General features: G+C 44.0%; 1 pseudogene; it reads left to right on the forward strand.

The window, feature by feature from the left end:
- LOC109910932 overlaps positions 1 to 27,458 on the forward strand; it is a 496,846-nt pseudogene that overhangs the window by 307,568 nt on the left and 161,820 nt on the right.

Raw genomic sequence — 27,458 nt, forward strand, 5'->3', positions numbered from 1 at the left:
CTGCTCCTCTGATGCTGCTTGGCCAGCTGTGTTCATCCAGCTCTATACCTTGTTATCTCAGATTCTCCAGCATCGGCAGTCCCCACTATCTCTGAATTAACTTGCGTGTCTTTCTGGAGCTATGATTTTTGAACCAGAATGTGTGTGAGACTGTAGGCCTAGAGTGATGCAGATTTGTTTGTATTGTGAGAGTTTTATGATTGGTCAAAGCAAACGTTAAAAGGCATTAGCTTGCTGTTGGTTTAAAAGGATCAGAAATTAATTTGTTTTTGCTTAGGCAAAACCTATAGACTGTTTAGCTTTTGAGGCAATTCACAGAAGATCTGCCTGGGGTCAGGTGTAAGAGAAAGGGGCTAGTTCAGAACAGTTAGGAAATTGATTAGCTAAGTGTAGGGGTTAAGTTTGAAAATTCCAGATCAGAAGTGATCTTTAGAATGCTGAAGGGATTATTTGAAACTACCAAAGTCTCAGCTCAGTTGTATAAATAATCAAAGAAAGGCCATCTAATTCTCAGCTAAGTCAAACTTATAGGTGTGACAGAGAAGGGAACTCTTTTTGTTAATTTATTATTGCACCTATGATCTACACTGAATTAACAGCTGACTGGCCAGTGGAAAATGTTTGGAATGATTAATGTTCCAGCAAAGTCCCAAGTCACTGAAGGACTTTGTAGCTGCTCAGTTAACGCACAAATGGCTTGGTGTTAGCCAAACCTTGGAAGAACACTTACATCACTTGTTTAAATTGTTTGATTGGCTACAGAAAGCTAGTTTGGCTATAAATGTGGCTTGGAGCAAATTTATCGAAACAAAAGTAACTTATTTGGACTACACAGTCAGACAAGGTTGCTCTGGCATGCCTAGGACAAAACACACAATTTTGCTTTGTGTTGGCAAGAATGGATTTTATTGGGAATTTCCTCCGAACTTCAGCACTTTCGAGACACCTCTAACAAATTTGCTGAAGGAAAGCAGAAAATTTGACCATGTGCAAGAATGTCAGAGAGCCTTTGTTGACTTGAAAGCTGTGCTGACAACTGCACTAGATTTCATCACCCTGAATAGTGAAAAGCCATTCAAACTGGGTGCTGATGCCAGTGACAACCAGTGTGAGTTCTCTTTTATTACAGGATGATGAAATGTGGATCAAAACTGCCTGCCAGTGACTTGATAAAGAAACTCCAAAATCCAAAAATGTTCAATGATTGAGAGGGAACTTTTGGCCGAATTTTACTTCTTTTGGCTGAGTGTCAGTTCCATTGAGTTTCATGGGCAGGGGCTACAGCGAGCATCCATGTAGGCTCAAAACGAATGAGCACTAAGACAGCAAAGGAACAAGCTGGAGATGCAGTCTGGTCCAGTTTATGAGCTGTCCACGTGTTCCTGGGAGTAAAATTACAATGATAGTTGCCACTGTACCCTGAGGTGCAGCGTTGAAGTGCTGAAGTGTATTGTAAATGGCTCGGGGATATGCCATGAGGATTCATACAGACTAGCACATGACAGATGCCAGTGTCTATGCATGTGAAGTGCATGTGGCAGTGTGCCCTGAAATGTTGGTGTCTGGTGCCCTTTGCAGCAAACAGTGAGCTGAGGGTGCCAGGTACCCGCTCTGACTTTCATATTGAGAATTCTTAGCAGCTCACTTGTTCAGTGGATGGTAAGATCGAAATATGAGCATTTTAGTAGGGTGAAATGTGCAGTTAATGAGTAAAAACTGAAAGAACTGCTGATGCTGTAAATCAGGAACAAAAACAGAAGTTGCTGGAAAACCTCAGCAGGTCTGGCAGCATCCGTGAAGAATAAATCAGAGTTAACGTTTCAGGTCTGGTGACCCTTCCTCACCTTGTCCTTACCTACCATCCCACCAGTATCCACATCCAGAAGATCATCAGGTGCCATTTCTGCTACCTCCAGTGAGATGCCACCACCAGATACAAATTCCCCTTCCCTCCCTTGTCTGCCTTCCGCAGGGACCGTTCCCTCAGGGATATCCTGGTCCACTTTTCCTTCACCTCCAACACCACCCCCACCACCCCCTCACGCCCACCCCACACACACACAGCCCCATGGCACCTTCCCCTGTAACCGGTGAAGGTGCAACATCTGCCCGTTTACCTCCTCCCTCCCCAGAATCCAAGGGCCCAAACATACCTTCTAGGTGAAGCAACACTTCACCTGCACTTCCCAGAATCTAGTCTACTGCATTCACTGCTCACAATGTGGTCTCCTCTACAATGGGGAAACGAAGCATAGATTGGGTGACCACTTCGCAGAACATCTACGTTGTGCTCACAAAAAAGATCCTGAACTTCAAGTTGCCTGCCACTTTAACAAACCACCCTGTTCCCTGGCCAACAACTCTGTCTCTGGCTTGCTGCTCTGTTCCAGCAAAGCTCAACATAAGCTGGAGGAACAACACCTCATTTTCCGCTGGGGGACCCTGCAGCCCTCTGGACTCAAAATCATGTTCAATAATTTTAGAGTCTAAACTCTCCCATTAACTAGCCCCCTACCCCACACACCAGGCCTTGCTATCACATAGCCTGCCACTAAACACCACCTATTGTTAGTCAATAACAGTCCCCATTAACATTATTCATCCTACTAGCCAAGAGGAAGGGTCACCAGACCCAAAACGTTAACTCTGATCATTTCTTCACAGATGCTGCTAGATCTCCTGAGCTTTTCCAGCAACTTCTGTTTTTATGCAGTTAATGAGGTTATTCACAAGCAATCATCCTTCTTCACAGACAACTCACTACTGACCAACAAGAATCTTGCCTCAATGCCCAGCAGTTGCATAAAAGATCTAGCAAGTGGTTCATGAGGTCAAGACAGGACCTTGGCTCCCTGGATCTCAAAGTCAAGGATGCATTCAGGACACAAAGTGAACACTCCATTATCCGAATATTTGCAGCATTCTACACACATGCATAGATCCAATCGAGCTGACAATCATTATAAATAAATTACATTTTAACAACAGCTTTAGGTCAAGGGGAGTCGAACTCAATCCAAAAATTGGATATAAAAATAAGATTCTAAGAATTATTTTCTGATAACTTAATTGATTCCATCAGCATTTGTAAGGATTTCCTGCCTTGGGTGTGTCTGGATTCAGATTGAAATGTTTTCTAGGGACAGTCTTGATCTAGGACTCACTGCCAGCCAAAGTGGTTGGTATTGGGATAGTTGTATCTTCCAGTATATCAACAGGACCGTAGATTTTGGGAGAGAGAGAGAGAAGGTTCATTGTTCTTTCGTAGTTCTGTGGTTCCAGTGTTTCCACGTTGCCTGACTTTCTTTCAACCCTGATGTACTTTTGTGTGGTATGATTTGCCTGGAAAGCACAGAAAATAATACTTCTCATTGTATCTCGGTGCATAGAACATAGAACTGTACAGCACAGGAACAGACGCTTCGGCCCATGATGTTGTGCCAAACATGATGCCAAATGAAACTAATCTTTTCTGCCTGCCCTTTGTCCATATCCCTCCATTCCTTGCATATTCACGTGCTTATCTAAAAGTCCCTTAAATTCCCTTTTTGTACCTGGGGGTTATCATTGACCAGATACTCAACTGGACTCACCACATAAACACAGTGGCTACAAGAACAGGTCAGAAGCTAGGAATACTGTGACTAACTCACCTCCTGACTCCTCAAAGCCTGTTCACCATCTACAAGGCACAAGTCAGGAGTGTGATGGAATACTCCCCACTTGCACTGGATAAGTGCAGCTCCAACAACATCAAGAAGCTTGACACCATCCAGGACAAAGCAGCCCGCTTGACTGGCACCACATCCACAAGCATCCACTCCCTCCACCACCGACGCTCAGTAGCAGCTGTGTGTACTATCTACAAGATGCACTGCAGAAATTCAACAAATATCCTCAAACAGCACCTTCTAAACCCACGACCACTTCAATCTAGAAGGACGAGGGCAGCAGACATATGGGAACACCACCACCTTCAAGTTGCCCTCCAAGCCAAAAGCCTTCCAACCCACAGCAGGTAGATTGCAGGATTCAAGAAGGCAGCTCACAACTACCTTCTCAAGGGCAACTAGGGATGGGCAAGAAATGCTGGCCAGCCAGCGACGCCCACAATGCACAAATGAATAAAAAATATCTTCCTCCACCCCTGGCAGCACATTCCAGACTGCTACCACTCTCTGTGTAGAAAACTTGCCCCTTATGTCTCTTTCGAACCTCCCCCCGCTTCACCTTAAATGAACAAATGGCAACAATCAAATCAAATCAAACATGGTTTCTGAATTTGATCTTCAGTCAAAACTTACCCTCTGAGTGTGTTTATCAAAGCTTTCTTCTTAGAGTTCCACATACTGTCTACTCTCAACCAATAATTCTTTATACAATTCAATACTCAAAATAGCGGTGTGTTAATTTTGAGGAATCAAAAGTAAAGAAGTCAATTATGCTGCGCTCCTTTTTAAGTTCTTCCACACATCTGCTCTTTCTCTCTAAAATTTTAATTCTCACATCTCCATTGCTTGCGAACACGTGGTATTTCAAGTCCTCACATGAGTGGGTATGTCTCTCCGTATTTGGCTTAGAGATCACAGCTGTATGGTCAGTTAACTTAGAGCATTAAATGTATGTTTAGCCACTGACTCTGTATCGAGTCAGATTAGTTTTATTTTACAAAAATCCATAATATCATAACTCTTTTTTTCCATGACACTTGGATATGTGTTTACAGTAAATTGGACTCAAACCAGCTTGCATTAATGACAGCATTCATGGTCTGGTACATTAAAAACTCATCAGTTGCACTAGCATTTGAACTGGGCCTTCTGATGCCCACTAGAACTGTAGACCAATTGACTATTCATGAAATAAATATGTTCCGACCCATTTGCACTGCTAAAATAATGTTCTACTTCTTATGTGTTAAATTTAGGCTATGAATACTCACCTTCAATGACAGCTTGGTCTGATTCAATTCAATGGTCCTCACCCTGCACCCCTGCGTGATCTAAATGGGGGACCAGAGATGCTATTCTCACTTCTTCAGCAATTTACAATTTTTTGACTAGCTTATCTGCCTTGCTGTTCTACCTGGTGCATGGTCTCGTCTCAGGCTTTCAATATCAAATTAAGATGATAATGTATGGTTGTTGTATATGTTTGCTTTTTAAGATAATTCACCTTAAAGGACTTCATGTGTAGTGTGCGTATAATGTTGTGACTCTGCCTGTCAGTTAATCTGCTTTGAGTTTGCAGTTGCACGCACAGAAGTCAGTTAGATTGCTATAATGCCTGCTTCATAATTTAAAACATGCTTTAAATGCACAGAGTTAATCATCCTTAAGAGTGATTGATTCTTGATTATTAACATGATGTGGTGAACAACAGTGGAAAACAATGCTTGAATGAGGCCAATTTGTACTTGAACAGTCAGCAAGTAATCCAAACTTGGATCCTCCCAAAGTGCATGGAACAACACTTGGTCCATTTGTTCAGAGAATGTTGAGTACACAGCTAGCTGGTAGGCAGACCACCCACTATTGAGAAGCCAGTTTAAATCTCGTGAAAAAGGCAAGTGATCAGGATATGTGTTACATTTATAGAAAGGAAAGGTCAAAGGCATCTTGTCTGAATGTCCACAAAATCCCCAAGTTTAAATTGTGACACAGCAGACCTCCTAAATGGATTTAAAATACATTCAGAGCAATTGTTCCTAGATTTAGATGCGTGGCCACGCAGCTGCTGGGAAGCTCTGCATACATCAATTGGCTTCCTGATGAATGGCTTCTGCTTCTGGAAGCTGCTGCCATACATAGACCTCAGTAGTCCATGTGGAGACAAAAAAAAAGTTACGGGTTATTTTGTTGTGTGGTACAGAAAAACAACCCCTTAAGATTTGCTTGTTAATTGGAAACAAAGGTCTACAGGGTCCTAAGACCCTGCAGCTAATGAGCTAAAAAATCCCCAACAGAATTGAATCCTTTTAGAAAAACAGTTGAGGATCAGATTAAACTTCTGCATTCATTGACAAGAATCATGTTATTTAGACAAAACTCTGGGAATCCATAGGCAACTTTGTGAGCAGATGCAGACAAAAGGGCAATATGGAGTTGTGGAGGTTGAAGAATGCCCAACATCAGGATATTGACCCCCTTTTGAGAAGATGCCAAGGAACTGGCAGGAGAGCAATAAAACCAAATGTGTAATATTATTGTCCAGATTTTGGAATAGACCAAGAAAGAAATAGATGGCATCATGATGTGGCATTTTAACGGTAGGAGATAGAGGGTGGTAGCAAAGGGTTGTTTCAGACTGGAGGCATGTGACCAGCGGTGTTCCACAGGGATCGGTGCTGAGTCCACTGCTCCTGGTCATTTATTAAATGATTGGGATGAGAATATAGGAAGCATGGTTAGTAAGTTTGTGGATGATTGGTGGTATAGTACACAGTGAAGACGGTTAACTAATAATACAATGAGATGTTGATCAGCTGAGCCAATGGACAAGAGTGGCAGATAGAGTCTAATTTTGATAAATGTGAGGTGTTGCATTTTGGTAAGGCAGATCAGGGCAGGGCTTACACAGTTAATGGTAGGGCCTTGGGGAGTGTTGTCCAACAGAGGGACCTAGGGTTTCAGGTACATAGCTCCTTGAAAGCGGCATCACAGGTAGACAGGGTGGTGAGGAAGCCATATGGTATGCTTGCCTTCCTTGGTCAGAGCATTGAGTACAGGAGTTGGGATGGAATGTTGCAGCTATACAGGACATTGGTGAGGCCACTTTGAGATTTCTGCATACAGTTCTGGTTGCTGTGCCATAGAAAGGCTAGCATTAAACTGGAAAAGGTGCAGAAACGATCTACAAGGATATTACCAAGACTGGAGGGTTTGAATGATAAGGAGAGGCTGGATAGACTGGGACTTTTCTTCCTTGAGCGTAGAAGGTTGATGGATGTTCTTGTAGAAGTTTATAAGATCATGAGAGTCACAGATATGGTGAATAGTAAAGCTCTTTTCTCTAGGTTAGGGAGTTTAAAACTGTAGGGTATAGGTTTATGGTGTGAGGGGAAAGATTTAAAAGGGACTTGAGGGGTAACTTTTTCACAGAGGTCGGTACTTGTATGGAATGAACTGCCAGAGGAAGTGGTAGATGCTGGTACCATTACAACATTTAAAAGACATTTGCACAGGTTTTTGATAGGAAAGGTTTAGAGTGGTATGGGCCAAATGCAGGCAAATGGGACTAATTTAGTTTGGGAAATCTGGTTGGCATGGATGAATTAGACTGAAGGGTCTACTTCCATGCTGTATGGCTCTATGACTCTATCTGAGGCAAGAGCAGTCAGAAGCTTTCTCAGGCACAGCAAGATGTAATGACAAGGGAAAATAGATGAATGAGCATTGAAGCACTTTTGTGTGAACTGATATCAATGCAGAAATAAGTATGAGACAAAAATAAAGCATTTGTACTGCATTAACCTTGTGTGATTCTATTTGGTAAGATTTCTGTTTCTTTTCTGCTTCTGTTAAAGCCAGCCCTGAAAGCTGCTGATCACTGTGAATGCTCACGTGTGCACATTCCGGAGCTATGCCCAGACTCTACTGCCTTCTGGAAGGAACATGACCTCAGAGTCATGCTACCTTTGGCTACATATGTGAGTTTGGAGAGTAAATGAGTATTGTGGAGGCTCTTGAATGTTTTGCAGTAGATGAATTCCCCTTGCACAATATTTCCCTAATGTAAGCACCACACCTATTTCTGCAGAACTCTGACTGCTGCTGTGGCCTTGAAACAGAGTAGAGGTCATTGGAGTAATGCCTAATAAAATCTTCCACTGAATTTCAAATGAAAGATCCTGAAGTACAATGGTAGAAAATAAAGATTTCCTTCATAGCAAGAATGCATCTCAGACATTGTTGTTTTCCATCTCCGAATATCATTAATGTTTATCAAAAATCAGCCTGTATCAAATTTGATGGTTACGACATTCCCTTGGACCTGTCTGCCATGTCTCTAAGACTCTGGTTTCTTCAGCATTATTATCAATGATGCCTCCTTTAGCATCTCCATTGGAATCCTAGATAACACAGTGTGGAGCTGGATGAACACAGCAGGCCAGGCAACATCAGAGGAGCAGGAAAGCTGACGTTTCGGGTTGGGACCCTTCTTCTCCATTGGAATCCTGTTGCTTATCAATTTCCCAATCTGCCAAATTGATGTCCCTATTGTTTAGCCAGGTTGTGCAGAATACAATAAACAATTACCATCCTGGAGGTACAGCCTAACAAGTATTGGACTGATCTGCCTTTTTAACCAATGTATTGGAATCTCATCATCAGGAGACCAGTTGTCTGCTTAATAACAGCCCCTGTGGATGTATAGGCAGAATTATACTGAGCTGTATACTGTGATCATTAGTGATGTCTTCTAGGAGTACCCTTTTACCACTTGCAGGAGGCATCGGGGGGAGGGTAAATATTTAAAGTTCCAGGGAGTTGTGTAGAATGTAGGCATTGCGTCTGCTCCTTGGAAAGACGATACACACCTGCAGGAATTGTTGTTGTGGTCTCAAACAAACTGGACATTAAGGGAATTAAATTCCTTCCTGTTCACAAATCTGGTTGGATGATGTCAGGGAGTTCTGAGAATGCCCTTTGGACCTGAGAGAAGCCAGCAATGGCTGCCAGTTTGACAGCACAGGTAGTTTGCCTCCCTGAGTGAACTGCACAAACTGTACTTCTTTCCTGTAAAAAAAGTATCAGTGAGCTCACGGTGCCCTTGTGGCTGGTTGTTTGTGAGATGCCACACAGGTTCCCCAGTTGAAGTGTGAAAGGAGATGGTGCTGAGGAAGTTCAGTCCTGCTGTGATCTTCAATGCCACTGACACAGTGATTCCTCCTAAGCCGAGCGACAACAGAGCTTTGTGCAGGAGGTGCTGGACGTAGATGATGGTGTCCCTGGTCATACCAAGACACCTCCGGTATTGCTTTGTGGCGATCTGTAGGCAGCTACAATGTCTATGGTGGACTGCATGATGTCACTAAAGACCCCGGTTCACCTTTTCGGACGCTGTTTTTTCCCTCCAGAGGTGGAACTCTCTGAACCTGAAGGCCCTGTTGTTGTTGCTACTTGACATGTCTTCACCTCCTTCTTTCCTTTGGGCGCCACAAAACTGGGTTCAGCTGGCCAAACAATTGCAGTCAATTGGAGTGAATGATCCTTCAGAGGAAGAAATGGCCAGACAGGCTAAATTTTTTAATAACATCTTACGACGCACATTCAGAATGAGTGTGCTGAGGAAAAAATCTCAGCAGGAAACAATGAGTACTTGCTGTAGCATCACAAAGACCTCAATCTCTTCAAGTATATGCCTCATATACAAATGATTGGTTTGCAAACAGCTGTTTCTCACATCATTGGAAAAATTGCACTATGTGATTCCATTGTGCTAGAGTGTTAATGGGAATTTATGACAGATTTATCAATGAAAAGGAGCTTCCTGACTATCACTTTTTGAAAGCTGACCTGCCCGAAACTTTGAGACAACAAGGTGCAGAGCTGGATGAACACAACAGGCCAAGCAGCATCAGAGGAGCAGGAAGGTTGACGTTTCGGGCCTAGACCCTTCATCAGAAATGGGGGAGGGGAGGGGTGTTCTGAAATAAATAGGGAGAGAGGGGGAGGTGGATAGAAGATGGATAGAGGACAAGATAGGTGGAGAGGAAACAGACAGGTCAAAGAGGCGGGGATGGAGCCAGTAAAGGTGAGTGTAGGTGGGGAGGTAGGGAGGAGATAGGTCAGTCCAGGGAGGACGGACAGGTCAAGGGGGCGGGATGAGGTTAGTAGGTAGGAGATGGGGGTGCGGCTTGAGGTGGGAGGAGGGGATAGGTGGGAGGAAGAACAGGTTAGGGAGGTGGGGACGAGCTGGGCTGGTTTTGGGATGCGGTAGGGGGAGGGGAGATTTTGAAGCTTGTGAAATCCACATTGATACCATTAGGCTGCAGGGTTCCCAAGTGGAATATGAGTTGCTGCCTGAAACTTTGCTCAATTTTAATATTAAAAACTTTAATCTGCTATTGGTAAAATGAATCTTAGCCTCCAACCCATATTTGCCTTTCTGCTCACTTTGGACAAGCCTGGAAAATCCCAGCCAAGCAATTGGCTTTAATTTAGACTACATAGAACAATGGAAGCTTTCAGTTAAAATCTGATTAAATTAAAACGCTTTAAAATATAAAGAAAGCTCAATTATCAGAGTCTCTTGCAATTGTAATGTGCAGTTCTTCAAGGCTGAGTTTTAACCTTTGACGTACAAAATTCCTCTGCTCTACACAGCTACCTGAGTATAAATAAATTCCCATCAACATTTCACTTAAAATGAAATTCAGAAAAAAGTTCTCAAACTCAACAATCATGTTCATATTTGTGCACTTAATAAATTACGATCTCTGAATGGGTCATAATATCAAAGTCTCAAATTGTACATAATCATTCCTGGTTGTGTACCTAAGATTCACAGTTTAAAACAGTTTAAGTCAAAATCATGACTCAAAATAATTCAAAAATAAAATGTATGAATATACACACAGCAGGTCTGTCAGCAACTATTATTTTAGCTGCACCTGCGAGAATGAAGTTAGAAAAGCTGACTATCCTTACCATTACACAATATTCTAATTCTATCTGAATGATAGCTGCCCTTTCTGCTGAGTTTGGATTACTATGCACATTTCTCGTAGTTGAATATGGAAACATCATATGTTGTGAAGACTTCCATCAGTTGCAAAAACAGAATTTGCTCGAAAAGCTCAGCAGGTCTGGCAGCATCCTTGGAGAGAAATCAGAGTTAACATTTTGTGTCAACTGACCCTTCCTCAGACCCGAAACATTAACTCTGATTTCTCTCCACAGAAGCTGCCAGACCTGCTGAGTTCTTCCAGCAATTTCTGTTTTTGTTTCTGATTTACAGCATCCGCAGTTTTTTCAGTTTCTGCCTGTTGTTAAGGTTAACTTCTATTGAACAACAGGAAAGACTTAAAGAGATCAAACTGTCAAGATACTTTTGCAGTTGGGATTAGACAGGGAATGCAATCTTCAGCGGCGTCAAAACATCTAGAGTCAGTGAAGGATGAATTCACACAACTGAGTTCTATTTGAACCAAGTTTATAAAGAAGTCCTGCCTGCAGTGCTTTGGCTTAGAGATAGTAGAACTGCAGATGCTGGAGAATCTGAGATAACAAGGTGTAGAGTTGGATGAACACAGCAGGCCAAGCAGAGGAGCAGGAAAGCTGACGTTTCGGGCCTAGACCCTTCTTCAGAAAAGGGTCTGAAGGTTCTGAAGAAGGGTCAAGGCCCGAAACATCAGCCTTCCTGCTCCTCTGATGCCGCTTGGCCTGCTGTGTTCATCCGGCTCTACACCTTGTTATCTCTGCATTGCTTTGCCTGTCGGGTGCTGAAGATGCTACTCTTTCTGAAAAACATCCTTGTTTTCCTGCTCAGCACAAAGTAGCAGCTCCCATAATCCTCATCTTCCATCACATGGCTTCATTGTGTCCTCTATTTCTCCTGACCAAAGCCTCCAAAGAAATTGTGGCTTCTCTGTGCTGTATTGAAACAAATTCTCAGTCCTCACCTGCATGGGAACCTGACATATAGGAGACATTTGACAGTCCTTGATAGACCCAATGGAAAGAAAGTGTTCCATTGCAGATACACTAAACATCAAGATGTGCGCTCTAACCAATATACCTAAACACAATATATTGCCACCCTCCCTCTATCACCTATCGAGCATCCCATTGAAGATGAGCGACTGAGGCACACCCAATGCTTCCCCCACCTTAAATGCAAGAGGGTGGTGGCCATTCATGATTTCCCACAATACCCTTGGGCTCCAATCTTCTTTTGTCTCCCAGTCTTACATAATGAATTGTCCCCTTCACAATTATTATAGGAAGAGCTGATGATGGCATATGGTATTGGAGGAACTTGATCTTCAAAAGATTAAAAGTCTAAAGATGAAAACAATGTTGACTGTTATTTTAAAAAAAATCTGGTTCACTAATGCCCTTTAGGGATGAAACTGCACCATCTTTACCCAATCTGTCCCACAGTGATGTGGTTGACTCATATGTGGCCAAGCAAGCCACTCAGTTATATCAACCTGCTACACAACAGAAATGACATTTGTCATTTCTGCAAAGTCCTCCTAACATATGGGGGCTAGTGCCAAAGTTGGGAGAACTGTCTCACAGAGTAGTCAAGCGACAGCCTGGCCATCAGCAGCAGCATTATTGTGCTCCAACACAATCTGCAACCTCATTGGCTGGCATATCCTGCACTCTACAATTGCTATCAAGGCAAGCGATCAACTCTGGTTAAATAAAAAGTGCAGGAAGTCATGCCAGGAGCATCACCAGGCTTACCTACAAATGAGTTGTTAACCTGGTGAAGCTACATAAATGGACTATTTGCTTGCCAAACCACATAAGCAGGAAGTGATGGACAGGACTAAGTATAGTCAGTTCTGAAATAACGCAATGGTCCTGTACTCGTGCGATCTCGCGTTATAAGAAAATTGCACAATAACCATGACATTTAAAGTAATGGGGACAGAATCGCGTTATAACCAATACAGGTAGGGAAAGTTCGCGTTCTATAAATAATGTTCAACAATTCTGCCATCGCGTTAAAACCAATTCGCGTTGAAGAAACATGTGTTATATCAGAACCGTAATTCCATCAGCAATTGATCAGATCTAAGCTCTGCAGTCTGCCACATCCAGTCATGAATGGTGGACAATTAAAAAACTCATTGGAGGAGGAGGCTCCACAATTATCTCTATCCTCAATAATGCGGGAGCCCAGCACATCAGTGCAAAAGACTGAAGCATCTACAAATATCTTCATCCAGAAGTGAAGAGTAGACGATCCATTCCAGCCTCTTCCATAGGTCCCAAGCATTACAGATGTCATCTTCAGTCAGTTTGATTCATTACACATAATATCAAGTAACGACTGTAGGCATTGGATAGTCAAAAGACTTGGGCCTTGGTAACATTCTGCCAGTAGCACAATAATTGTGTGGTCCAGAATTTGCTGCACCCCTAACCAACTTGTTTCAATATAGCTACAATGTTGTTAACTACTCCGCAGTGTGAAAAACTGCCCAGTTATGTCCTATATACAAACAACAGAACAACTCCAACGCAGCCAATTATCACCACATCAGTCCACCCTTGATCCTCAGTAAAGTAATGGAAGGGATTATCAATAGTAGCAAGAAGCTTAGCAATAATCTGCTCACAGGTATCCTTCCCAAAATCCACAAACCTGACTGCCCTGGTCGACCGATTGTCTCCGCCTGCTCCTACCCCACCAAACTTATCTCCACCTATCCCGACTCCATTTTCTCCCCCTTGGTCCAGGAACTCCCTACCTACGTCCGTGACACCACCCACGCCCTCCACCTCCTCCAAAACTTCCGATTCCCCGGTCCCCAACACCCCATCTTTACCATGGACATCCAGTCCCTATACACCTGCATTCCCCATACAGATGGCCTAAAGGCCCTCTGCTTCTTCCTGTCCCGCAGGCCCGACCAGTCCCCCTCCACTGACACCCTCATCCACTTAGCCGAACTCGTCCTCACCCTCAACAACTTCTCTTTCAATTCCTCCCACTTCCTACAGACAAAGGGGGTGGCCATGGGTAACCGCATGGGCCCAAGCTATGCCTGCCTCTTTGTAGGTTACGTGCAACAATCCCTCTTCCGTAGCTACACTGGCCCTAAACCCCACCTCTTCCTCCGTTACATTGATGACTGTATCGGCGCTGCCTCGTGCTCCCACGAGGATCTCAAACAGTTCATCCACTTCACCAACACCTTCCACCCCAACCTTAAGTTCACCTGGACCATCTCTGATACCTCTCTCTCCTTCCTGGACCTCTGTGTTTCCATCTCTGGCAACAACCTGGAAACCAATATCCATTTCAAGCCCACCGACTCCCACAGCTACCTAGAATACACCTCCTCCCACCCACCTTCCTGCAAAAACGCCATCCCTTATTCCCAATTCCTTCGCCTCCGCCGCATCTGCTCCCAGGATGAGGCATTCCACTCCCGGACATCTCAGATGTCCTCGTTTTCAAGGACCGCAACTTCCCCCCCCTCCAGTGGTCGAGAACGCCCTCGAACGTGTCTCCCGTATTTCCCACAACTCATCCCTCACACCCCCTCCCTGCAATAACAACCAAAACAGAATCCCCCTCATCCTCACGTACCACCCCACCAACCTCCACATCCAACGCATCATCCTCCGACACTTCCGCCATCTGCAATCCGACCCCACCACCAAAGACATTTTTCCCTCCCCACCCTTATCTGCTTTCCAGAGGGACCACTCTCTCCGTGACTCCCTTGTCCGCTCCACACTCCCCTCTAGCCCCACCGCACCCGGCACTTTTCCTTGCAACCGCAGGAAGTGCTACACCTGCCCCTACACTTCCCCCCTCACCCCCATCCCAGACCCCAAGAAGACTTTCCACATCAAGCAGATGTTCACCTGCACATCTGCTAATGTGGTATACTGTATCCGCTGTTCCCGATGTGGCCTCCTCTACATCGGGGAAACTAAGCGGAGGCTTGGGGACCGCTTTGCGGAACACCTACGGTCAGTTCGCACTAAACAACTGCACCTCCCAGTCGCGAACCATTTCAAATCCCCCTCCCATTCCTCAGACGACATGTCCATCCTGGGTCTCCTGCAGTGCCACAACGATGCCATCCGAAGGTTGCAGGAACAGCACCTCATATTTCGCTTGGGAACCCTGCAGCCCAATGGTATCAATGTGGACTTCACAAGCTTCAAAATCTCCCCTCCCCCAACTGCATCCCAAAACCAGCCCAGCATGTCCCCGCCTCCCTAACCTGTCCTTCCTCCCACCTATCCCCTCCTCCCACCTCAAGCCCCACCCCCATCTCCTACCTACTACCCTCATCCCGCCCCCTTGACCTGTCCATCCTCCCTGAACTGACCTAACCCCTCCGTAACCCCCCACCTACACTCACCTTTACTGGCTCCATCCCCGCCTCTTTGACCTGTCTGTCTCCTCTCCACCTATCTTCTCCTCTATCCATCTTCTATCCGCTTCCCCCTCTCTCTCTATTTATTTCAGAACCCCCTTCCCCTCCCCCATTTTTGAAGAAGGATCTCGGCCCGAAACGTCAGCTTTCCTGCTCCTCTGATGCTGCTTGGCCTGCTGTGTTCATCCAGCTCTACACTTTGTTAACACAGATGTTTAGTTTGGTTTTCACTTAGGTCATTCAGCATCTGACCTCATTGTAGCTTGACTCAAACATGGACTAAAGAACTGAACTCCAGGCGTGAGTTGAGGGTGACTGTTCTTGACATCAAGGCCACATTTGACAGGGTGTCACATCAAGGGGGCCTAGCAAACCTAGAGTCAATATGGAATCAGGAGAAATACTCTTCACTGGCTTGAGCCATAACTGGTACAAAGGTAGATAATTGTGCTTATTGAAAGTTAGTCACCTCAGCTCCAGGACATCTCTGCAAGAGGTCCTCAGGGTAGTGTCCTTAGCCCAACTATCTTCAGCTGCTTCATCAGTAACCTCTCCTCCTCCTAAACATTACTGAATGTTCCGTAATGATTCCACAATGTTCAACATCAATTGTGACTCTTTAAATACTTAACAAAACTACGTACAAATGCAACAAGAGCTGGAATATATCCAGTCTTGGATCAAAAAGCAGAAAAGACCATTCATTCCTCAAAAATGCCAGGAAAGGACTATTTCAAACAACAGAAAATGTATCCATCACCCTTGACATTCAATAGCGTTACCATCACTAAATTCCCAAATATCAACCTCCTGCGAGCTACAATTGACTAGAAACTTAACTGAACGAGCCATTATAAAGCCTGTGGCTACAAGAGCAGGTCAAAAATTAGGAATCCTGCAGCAACTAACTCACCTCTTGATTCCCCAAAGCCTGTCCACCATCTATAAAGTACAGCTCAGGAGTGTGTTGGATTACTCCGCACTTGCCTGCTTGAGTACTGGTCCGACAACACTGAAGAATCTTGACACTATGTCGGATAAAGTAGTCCACTTGATTGGCACCACATCCACAAACATTGACTCGTTCTACCACCAATGCACAGTAGCAGCAGTATGTGCCATCTACAAGATGCACTGTAGCAAGTCACCAAGGCTCTTTATGCAGCTACCATTCAAAGCTTTAATTATTCCCATTTCAAAGGACATGAGCAGCGGATATATGGGAACACCACCATCTGCAACTTTCCCTCAAAGCCACTCACCATCCTGACTTGGAAATATATCACTGTTCTTTCAAAGTCACTGGGTTAACATTCTGAAACTCCCTCCCCAATAACATTGTGGGTCTGCCTACATCAAATGAACTATAGTGGCTTCACTGTCTCAAGGGCAACCAGTGATAGATAATAAAAGGTAGCCTAGCCAGTCATATCCCATGATGATTTTCTGTTGAAATCCCCTCTGTATCCCAGCAAACTGCCTTCAGTCCCATTATTCACTTTCCTAGAGTTCCCACCACAGCGCTTGCCCCGATAACCATCCTTGACTGACCATGGCCCACCTCCTGACCAACTTGAAAAAACAGCCCAGACTGATGAGCGACCAAATCCCTGACTAATTTCTGTGCAGCTCCCTGACTAATATATCACTACTTCTCGGACTGCTTGTACTGGACCTGGAGGACTGACCACAGCCCATGCACTGGACTAAAAAGACACGGATCCCCCTGAGTCTGATCGGCCCAAGCACCCAGATGATTGTGTCGAAGCCCCTGGACTGAGATCAGAAAATGCAGTCCGTGTTCAAATAAAACAATTCTGGACAATATCCAAGCTTGGAATGACAAGTGGCAAGTAACATTCGTGCCATACAAATGCCAGTCAATGACTATCTCCAATAAGAGAAAATCTAATCACTGTCCCTTGACATTCATTGGTGTTACCATCACTGAATCCCTCACTATCAACATCCTTGGTGTTACCATTGACCAAAAACTCAACTGGGTTCATCACATAAACACAGTGGCTACAAGAGTACATCAGAAGTTAGAAATACTGAGGCATGTAACTCAGTTCCTGACTCCCAAAGCCTGTCCACCATCTACAAGGCACAAGTCAGGCATGTGAAAGAATATTCCCCACCTGCCTGGATGGGTGCAGCTCCAACAACACTCAGAAAGCTTGACACCAAGCAGGGCAAAGCAGCCTAGTTGATTAGCATCACATCCACAAGCATCCACATCCTCCACCTACAACATTCAGTAGCAACAATGTGCACCATCTAGAATAGAAATTTATTGTCAAGCGTACTTTTGCATGAAAAATCTAGTGAAAAATTTTACAAGTCAATCCACCACAGCATATACATCAGTGACAGAAGTCATACATGAATCTAAGTAAAGTTAAGACAAAGTTCATCACAGTTCAGTTTACACCTCCTACAAGATGCACTGCAAAAATTTACCAAAGATCCTTAGAGAGCACTTTCCAAACCCATGACCACTTCCATCAGAAGGTCAAAGGTAGAAGATACATGGAAACATCATCACCTACAAGTTCCCCTCCAAGGAAATATTTTGCAGTTCCTTCACCATTGCTGGGTCACAATCCTTGAACTCCCTCCCTAAGGGCATTATGGGTCAACCTTTAGGACGTGGACTGCAGTGGTTCAAGAAGGTAGCTGACCACCAGCTTCTCAAGGGCAACTAGGGATGGGCGATAAAATGGCCATCAGTGGCCAGTTAGTGATGTCCACATCCCATGAGTAAATGAAAAAGAAAACACCTGTGACTGACTGGGGCAAGACCCCCTTACTGACGATAGTTCTCCTTAACTTGATGGAAATCTACTGCCCCTAGAATTTGTCACTTGGTCATTTGATTGAAGCACATGCAGTGTGTTTTCCATGTAAGCTGCTGGAACATGCTGCTGGTATGACAGTAACATATCACAATGCTGGACAGCAACATGTCCGCTTCCTTGACAGGTCACTGCAGCCAAACACGCCAGGCTGCAAGACTTTGTGTCTGCACTGAAATGCAATACATACCGCACGGCTGTATGTTCTGACTAAGGTGACAATGTACAAAACTGCAAAGTGAGACAAGTATGGACAAATTAAGTGAGCATTAAGAGAGCAAGCTAAGAGTGTTGATGCATCATGGTTCAATGCATGAAATGGCTGCCTGTTCCTGCACACAAAGCGGCCTGTTAGCAACTATACAATGCAAGTGTCAGCAAGCTCCACAATGCAGCATTGAAGCGGTGAACTATATTATACATGAATCATAGATGTGTCATGATGATATGGTGAGGCTGATATGTGCTGATGCATGAAGGATGCAGACAGTTACTTCCCAAGGCGTGTGCCCTGAGATGTTGTGAAATGTTGGCCAACATGGAGACCCAGAGGAGCAAACGGCAAGCTGAAGCTGCCAGATACTTACTTCGACTTTCACATCAAGGATTGTCACTTTCTAATTTCTCTCCGTTGTGTATAATAATAGCAAATTACATGTAAATTACAAGAATAGTTTGTAACGTAACATAACTGTATGAAAATTAGCCTCTCTCCACTCACCTTGGAGATTCTTGTCTCGCTATTAAAATCTTGGGTGGAAAACCTGTTTTTTTTTCTTGACACCAAAAATCTAATTTTTCTCAATACTGTTGTATTTTACTAAAGTCATTACCTATGTTGTGTTGGGGCTGAGAAGATTTTGCCATAACGAATAGGAGTAATTGTGCCTGCAATGCTATTCAATATGATCAAGGCCGTTCATTCACCTCAATGCCTTTTTTCTATACTATTCCAATATCCCTTTACATCATCTGTCAATCTCTACCTCAAATGTACTCAATTCCTGAACTTTCACAGTCCTCTGGCGCAGACAATTCAAAATATTCACAGCTCTCTGAGTTTAAAGAAAAATTCTCCTCAACTCAGTACTATTTTGAAATTGTGCTCTGTGTTTCTAGACTCCTAAATATATTACTTGCAACCACTCTTGACATTCCATTAAGTATTTTGTGGATCTCAATGAGCACACCTCTGATTCACCAAAACTACAGAATATAGGAACTGCCGATGCTGGAGAATCTGAGATAACAAGGTGTAGAGCTGGATGAACACAGCAGGCCAAGTAGCATCAGAGGAGCAGGAAAGCTGATGTTTCGGGTCCAGACCCTTCTTCAGAAATGGGGGAGGGGAAGGGGATTCTGAAATAAATAGGGAGAGGGGCGGAGGCGTATAGAAGATGGATAAAGGAGAAGATAGGTGGAGAGGAGACAGACAGGTCAAAGAGGCGGGGATGGAGCCAGTAAAGGTGAGTGTAGCTGGGGAGTTAGGGAGGGGATAGGTCAGTCCATGGAGGACGGACAGGTCAAGGAGGCAGGATGAGGCTGGTAGATAGGAGATAAGGGTGGGGCTTGAGGTGGTAGGAGGGGATAGGTGGGAGGAAGGACAAGTTAGGGAGGCAGGGACGAGCTGGGTTGGTTTTGGGATGCAGTCGTGGGAGGGGAGATTTTGAAGCTTGTGAAGTCCACATTGATACCGTTGGGCTGCAGGGTTCCCATGCGAAATATGAAGTGCTGTTCCTGCAACCTTCGGGTGGCATTGTTGTGGCTCTGCAGGAGGCCCAGGATGGACATGTCGTCCAAGGAGTGGGAGGGGGAGTTGAAATGGTTCGCGACTGGGAGGCGCAGTCGTTTGTCGCGAACTGAGCGTAGGTGTTCCACAAAGCCGTTCCCAAGCCTCCGCTTAGTTTCCCCGATGTAGAGGAGGCCACATCGGGAACAGCGGATACAGGATACCACATCAGCAGATGTGCAGGTGAACATCTGTTTGTTGTGGAAAGTCTTCTTAGGGCCTGGGATGGGGATGAGGGGGGAGGTGTAGGGGCAGGTACAGCACTTCCTGCGGTTGGAACCCCACCACATTGTTGGATAGATGCCAGTGTCATAACTGTATTGGAACAGCTTGGCTAAGACAGCGGAAAGTTCTGGAGCACAAATCGGCAGTACTATTGCCAGAATGTTGTCAGGGCTCATAGCTTTTCAATATCCAACACCTCCAGCAGTTTCTTGATATCATGTGGAGCGAATCAAATTGGTTGAAGACTGTTACCTGCAGTGCTGGGGATCACTGGAAAACAAATGCTTTAGCCAATTATTTGTTAATTCTCAGAGGATAAAAGGATAAGATATGAAATGTTTCACTCTAACACATATGGATGAGTGTTTCTAGACACATGTGGTTGTTCCTCATTTCTCTTCAAATTCGGTTCATTCAGGAGACTTTGAGAGGAAACATTTGAGAAGCCTTTCAGGGGGAACAGCTGGATTTTCAGCTCTCACATGGGATCCTCAAGAGGGGTTCTCAGAAAGGTGGAAAAGGCTTTGTACACTCAATTCCAATACAAAGTAAAATAGTCACATCTTCTGACTGCCAATCTAGTAAGTCTAAGAAATCCAAATGACTTCCAGTATCATTGTGTCTCATGGAGTCCTTTCAGTAGCCTTCTGTTTTTATTAAAAAAAAGGTTCCTGTATGTCCTCAGTATGTCAAATGAGCCAATTTTCACAATTCTTTAGACATGAGTTCCTAAAAATATTAGTATTACAATTACCTTTAATAACAACACATACTTTCATTCTGGAATGTCCAGGCAATTTCAGGGGAACATGTCAATCCATGCCACATCTTTTCTTAGCACAGTACTCCCATGATGGTGTTTTCATTTGTTCCCAGGTTTATGGGTATCAAGAACTGCTCTAGCAATTGTTGCCTTCTCTAATTGCGATCGAGAAGATGGCTGTGAGTCACTATTTTGAATAGTAGCACACATCTACTGTGCATGTATTATTGGTATATCTCAAATGTCATAAGGAAGACAGTTTGAGTATTTTGACCCAAAGTCATTGAAAGACGGCTTTAGAAGTTTACTTCTAAGTCAAGGTGATTTGTAGCTTGGGAGGAAATTTGCATGTCATGACGCTCACATATTTCTGCTGCTCTCGTCATTCTAGGTATTAGAGATTGTGAATTTGAAGGTATTGTCTAAAAAAAAATGGTAAGTTATTGCAGTGCATTGTTTAGATGGCAAACACTGCAGCCATTGCACAAAGGTGATGGAGAAAGTGAGTGTTTAAGATCGTGGATAAAGACTTGGATGTCAAACGTTTTGAACATTGTTGGTGCTGCACCCATTCAAGCAAGTGAGCGGTATTACATCACACTCATGATCTGTGCCTTGTAGATGATAATGTATTTATATATGGTCAGTTAAGTTTAGTTTTTGGTCAATGGTGATCCTCAAGATGTCAATATTGGGTGTTAGTGATGGTAATGCCATTGAATAAAATTTTCAAGAAGATTTGTAGCTTGGATTGTGGATGTAGACATGCTTGCCGAGCCGATGGGTTTGGTTGCAAACTTTTCGTCACTCTGTTAGGTAACATCGTCAGTGCGCCTCTGGTGAAGCGTTGGTGTTCTGTCCCGCTTGTTATTTATATGCCTCGGTTTGCTGGGATGGGAGTTCCGATTGGAATATCAGGCCTCCAGGAATTCCCTGGCGTGTCTCTGTTTGGCTTGAGCGATTATCAATGTGTTATCCCCGTCGAATTTGTGCCCCTCACTGTCCGTGTGTAGTGAGACAAGTGAGAATTGGTCGTGTCTCTTGGTGGCTAGTTGATGCTCATGTATCCACGTAGTCAATTTTCTTCTGGTTTGGCCTATGTAGTACGTCTCACAGTCCTTGCATGGTATGTAGTATATTACCTCAGTTTTGCCAGTTTTGGGTATGGGATCCTTTACGTTCGTCAGTAACTGTCATAGTGTGTCGGTTTGTGGGCTACTCTGATACCTAGGGATCTGAGTAGTCTTGCAGTCATCTCTGAAATATCTTTGATGTATGGTAGGGTGATAAGTGATTCTGGTTGTGTTGTGTCTTCCTCTTGTGGTCTGTCTCAGACGTAATGGCGGATTGTGCTTTTTGGGTATCCATTTCTTTTGAAGACTCCATATAAACGTTCCTGTTATGTTTTGTGTAGTTCCAGGTTGCTGCAATGTGTTGTGGCTTGTTCAAATAGTGTCCTGATGCAGCTCTGTTTGTGGACTTTGGGGTGGTTGTTAGTGTAATTGAGTATTTGGTCCATATGTGTGCTCTTTCTATATACGCTAGTCTGGAGTTCCCCGTTATTTTTGCATTCTACCATTATGTCCAGGAAGAGTAGTCGGTTGTTGTTCTCTTCCTCTTTTGTGAATTTTATCCCGGTGAGGATGTTGTTTATGTGTTGGTGGGTTTCTTCTAATTTTGTGCGTTTGATAATCATAAAAGGTGTCATCTACATATCAGACCCAAAAGTTTGGGTTGTATAGTTGGGAGCGCTGTCGGTTCTAACCTTTGCATTACTGCTTCTGCAATCAGTCCTGATATTGGGAATCCCATTGGTGTTCCGTTGATTTGTTTGTATATGTTATCGTTGAAGATGAAGTGGGGTGTGAGGCACAAATCTAGTAGTTTCATGGTGGTGTCCTTATTGATGTTGTTGGTGTCCTGAGTGCCTGTCTACTTGATTTGTCTAGCATTGACTTCCATCAACCAAAATCATCTTCTTTTGTGCTATGTCTCCGATTCCCATGTACTTCACTTTGCTGCGGCTCCTTGATGCCACACTTGGTCAAACGCTGCCTGATGGCAAGGGCAGTCACTAGCAACTCACATCTCATGTTTAACTCTATTGTTGATGCTTGAACCACAGGCATAATGAGATCAGGGATGATGGTATTCAACGCGCAAGGCTATTGCTGAACAAGTACTATCTAATAACATCTTCAATCCATTTAAGCCTTGTGAATTTGCTGTGTGGCAAGACACATGGCCAGAACATCCCTCATTTATAACTTTACTGTTGTGTGATCTCGCTAGCCACGTTTTTTATTAAACAGGACATTAGCTGGCTTTATTAAATAGGCTGTTCTTTGGTACTCTGTGGTCATGAGAATAGCAGTATTAATACAATTCATTTACTTTCTTAAACAGTATCCGTTGCTGTTTGAGAAGCAGCCATTTAGCTGCGATATCAGAACAGATCGAGTTCATTCAGGCGGTTGTACAGTAAAGAGAAAGATGAGCTACCTGACATCTCACTGTATTCAATATTGCAAAAGCTGTCAGTTGCACTTTGAAATTCCAAAAGGCTACTTTGGCGCCTGCAGTGTTCTGCACTTGGCTCATCCATCTCCAAAACGGCCGGCTCACCTTTCCATCGACCTGCACTACTGGTAGGAACTCTGTCCGCTTGCTCGCAACTTCAGGCTATGCATATTCCAAGCCGGTGCCTTTGTTCATTTCTCTGGAATAGATTGGCGCGCCGTGCTGGCGCGTATCCGGGGACTCGTTCCCCTCCACTGCCAACCCCTGGGTTCGCTCGCTTTCCAGAAATGGAATAGACTTTGGGGCTGCTGAATTTCTGCTCGGAAAACAACTCAAGGGGAGATGCTGCCGGAATTCGGGGTGGGCGGTGGGGGTACAAACACTTTAATATAAGGAAGGTCCAAAGGGGCTTTCGGAATTGGCTGATGGACCTCTCTTGCGTGGTATGTGACATGATGCTATCTGATGCTTTGCTAGATGTATTGCTTTTTAATGCGGAGCAAGATTTTCACTCACTTCGTCTATTTTAATCACTTTTTCGTTGTTGGGGGACTTTTTTAAATTAATTATGCAAAATTGCGACTTAACCCTAAAAATTGCATTCTGCATTCGGTTGTATTTAGGACAGTAGGAGGATTCAATTTGGGTTGTGATCTTTGGGACATTCGCTGAAGAAATATACAAAATATTGCAGAATGCTGACTACTTAATTTCGGGAAAAACTCAGTTACTTTGAGTCCAGTGAGGACGGATTTTTTTTCACGTAGAAGGCGTTAAGAACATGTAGGTTAAAAACAAATTTGTAAGCATTTTATATTCGAAGTTATTTCGAAACGAGAGAATATTTAATCCGCGGAACAAAATCTGAGTGGAGTAAAATATTTACCATTCCCATTTCAGATTGGCGCGTTTTTTTTGGTTTTCAGTTCCCTGGTTTCCCTGCATTTATCTCAGATCTTCGTAATTGTCGCATGAAACAAAAAAACGACATTATCGGACAAGATTTAGCTTGTATATTTACTCAGAAAATATACAAGTCACTAACCGGGTGGCAGATGCATACGTTTCCCCTCGAAATGATTTTTCAGGACTTTAGACTCATTTAAGAATAACAGCTATATAGGAAAGTTTAAGGATTAAAACTTACTGTAATTGCTGGGTATATATTGAATAGACACCGACTCTGCTGATTTCACTCCCCACCATGTTTCAGACACAACCTAATCATTTGAGCCATTGACCTGGGACGCTGCCACCTCTCACGGAGCTGGCACCCAATAGCCTAGCGCACCTGGCACTCTATGCCATGCTTACCTGACACAAGTAACTTTCCTCAGTAGCTTTCAAATTAGCTGCAAGACCTTTAAATCACAGAGAGCAGCACTTGCTGCTGATAAAGCTGACCCCTCTCCACGCTTGTCGTCGTACATTACACTGCTTCAGAAGTGAAAGCTGGTGGCCAGGAAATTGCAGGGGAGAACTATGGTAAGTGTTCATTTCTGTATCTTATCAGGATCAGAAATAATGTTTCCGATCCTGATGGGGTACAGCTGGTCCATTGTATTTCCTCGTACATCTTAATCAATATTAGAAAGTCATGGCAAAAAGCTGAAAATAAGCCATTTGCTTCATTTATAAATTGTCACGAGGCAAACTTTCCAAAGGCTCTAAATGTGAACCATAAAACTCCAACAAATTACAATTTTGCATGAGTTTGGAGGTGTGATTTGAAAGTGTGGTGACAACCTAAAGATTTCTGAAGTATATTTTTAGTGTGTTTCCTGTTTTTGTTTGCTAGGTTGATTGGAACTCTTCAAGATGAAGCTGTTTGAAGTGGCAGTGACCTTCTTCCTTCTCTCACATAATCTGTATTTGGTCAACTCGCAGTCAAATGGTATTTAACTAATTTCATTTTGATCAGATATTGTTGTTTACCAAGCGTCTATAGTGGTCAACAGATACACTTGGGGTTTTAAAAATAAACATAATTATTTATATTCTTTATAACCTAAGGAAGATGAACATCAAATTTACTAACACCTTTCACACCAACCTCAAATTCACCTGGACATCTCTGATACCTCCCTCGCCTTCCTGCACCTCTCTGTTTCCATCTCTGGTGACCGCCTCGAAACTAACATCTATTTCAAGCCCACCGACTCCTATGTCTACTTGGAGTCCACCTCCACTCACCCACCTTCCTGCAAGAATGCAATCCCCTACACCCAATTCCTCTGCCTCCGCCGCGTCTGCTCCCAAGATGGGGCGTTCTACTCCCAAACACCCCAGATGTCCTCTTATTTCAAGGACTGCAACGTCCCCCTTCAGTGGTCGAAAATGCTTTCGACCGCATCTCTTGCGTTTCCCAGACCTCTGCCCTCACAAGCCCTCCCCCCAACAAAAACAAAGACAGAATCCCCCTTGTCCTCGCATATCATCCCACTAACCTCTGTATCCAATGTATCATTCTCCGCCACTTCTGCCACCTACAATCTGACCCCACGACCAAAGATATATTTCCCTCCTCACCCCTATTTGCTGTTCGTAGGGACCGCGCTCTCCACGACTCCCTCGCCTGCTGCACACTCCCACTAGCCCCATCACCCCTGGCACCTTTCCCTGCAACTGCAGGAAGTGCTACACCTGCCCTTACACCTCCCCCCTCACCTCCATTCAAGGCAAAAAACAAACCTTCCACATTAGACAGGGGTTCACCTGCACATCCGTCAATGTGGTCCATTGCACCTGCTGCTCCCGATGTGGCCTCCTCTACATTGGTGAGACCAAGCGGAGACTTGGAGACCACTTTGTAGATCACCTACGCTCGGTTCATGACAAACGACAATACCTTCCAGTTGCAAACCATTTCAACTCCCCCTTCCCACTCCCTGGGTGACATGTCCATCCTGGGTCTCCTCCAGTGCCTCAATGACACCACCTGGAAACTGGGGGAGCAGTACCTCATATTCCACCTCGGGAGCCTACAGCCCAATGAGCTAAATGTGGATATTACCAGTTTCAAAATCTCCCCACCCTCCAGCCTCATCCCATGACTAACCCTCCTTCTCATCTGCATCTCCTTGACCTGGCACAACTTGTCCATCTTCTCTCCCACCAATCCCCACCACTCCCTACCTGCACTCACTTATCACCATCCCACCTACCTTCCCCAGCCCCACCCCTCCTCTCTCTATTTATTTCTGAGCTCCCTTCACCTCCCCCCTCCCCATTTCTGAAGATGGGTCCTGACCCAAAACGTCAACTTTCCTGCTCCTCTGATGCTGCCTGGCCAGCTGTGTTCCTCAGTTTCACACTGTGTTATCTATATTTAAGATGAAAGTCTTGATTTGATTAGTGGTTTATTTGAGCTAGAAGAACCACCAAATTGGAAGACTGTTGCAGATAAAATTGAGACGGTCTTATTTTGTAAAATAAGATTGTTCTGAGACACACTCTAGCGCCAGCAGATAGCAAGCAGGCTTCCAGTGAAATTGGCCTGGAGTTGCAATTAGAATGAAGATAAAGTAAATCAAATAATGAAATAGCACAGAATCAGAACAGTGTATAACAACTGAAACCAAACCGTGGCAGCACCCAGAAAATGGACATACCCAATTAAAATTTGAAAATCTAGCAATTGCTGTTGAAAATGTTCTCCACGTCTTCCAGTGCATCATATCAGTACCTTGCCAATAAACTCAGTTTTGAAGTTACTGTAAAAGTGTCAACATAGCCTACTTACCAACTATTGCTTTCAAGAGGAAGTGAACGTTTAACAACACAAGAAGTGATTATTATTGTCAAACAAGCACTCTAAGACTGAAAATTTAGTTTTACAAGTGTGGAATCTCATTCCTCTTAGGTCAATTAATACCGAAGATTTTAAAAAATATATAAAGTAAAGACTTCTGGGAGGAGAGTACTGGGGTCCAGTTGGCAAGGAAATCCAGAAGAAATTGCAGTGGAGTTTTTCAATGGCTTTTAAACTCTGTCACCTTATTACTATTTTGCTTCTGGGTTTCCTTTCCAATGAATTAAAAATGGGGGCGACGTGGAGGTCTCGTGACACACTATCAACCCTTGTATTTAATGGGACAGTCCAAGTTTGCAATTTGTTACAGTTGAAATGGCTGGCACAGGACTGGAAATGTCAAAATGGAATCCAGGCTGGCAAAGGCTAGACTGTGTTCACAAAGACCTCCCTGACGTGCTTGCCGCTGGGAA

Source organism: Rhincodon typus, chromosome 2, assembly GCF_021869965.1.
Source record: "Rhincodon typus isolate 14 chromosome 2, sRhiTyp1.1, whole genome shotgun sequence".
In the NCBI taxonomy this organism is placed as follows: domain Eukaryota; kingdom Metazoa; phylum Chordata; class Chondrichthyes; order Orectolobiformes; family Rhincodontidae; genus Rhincodon; species Rhincodon typus.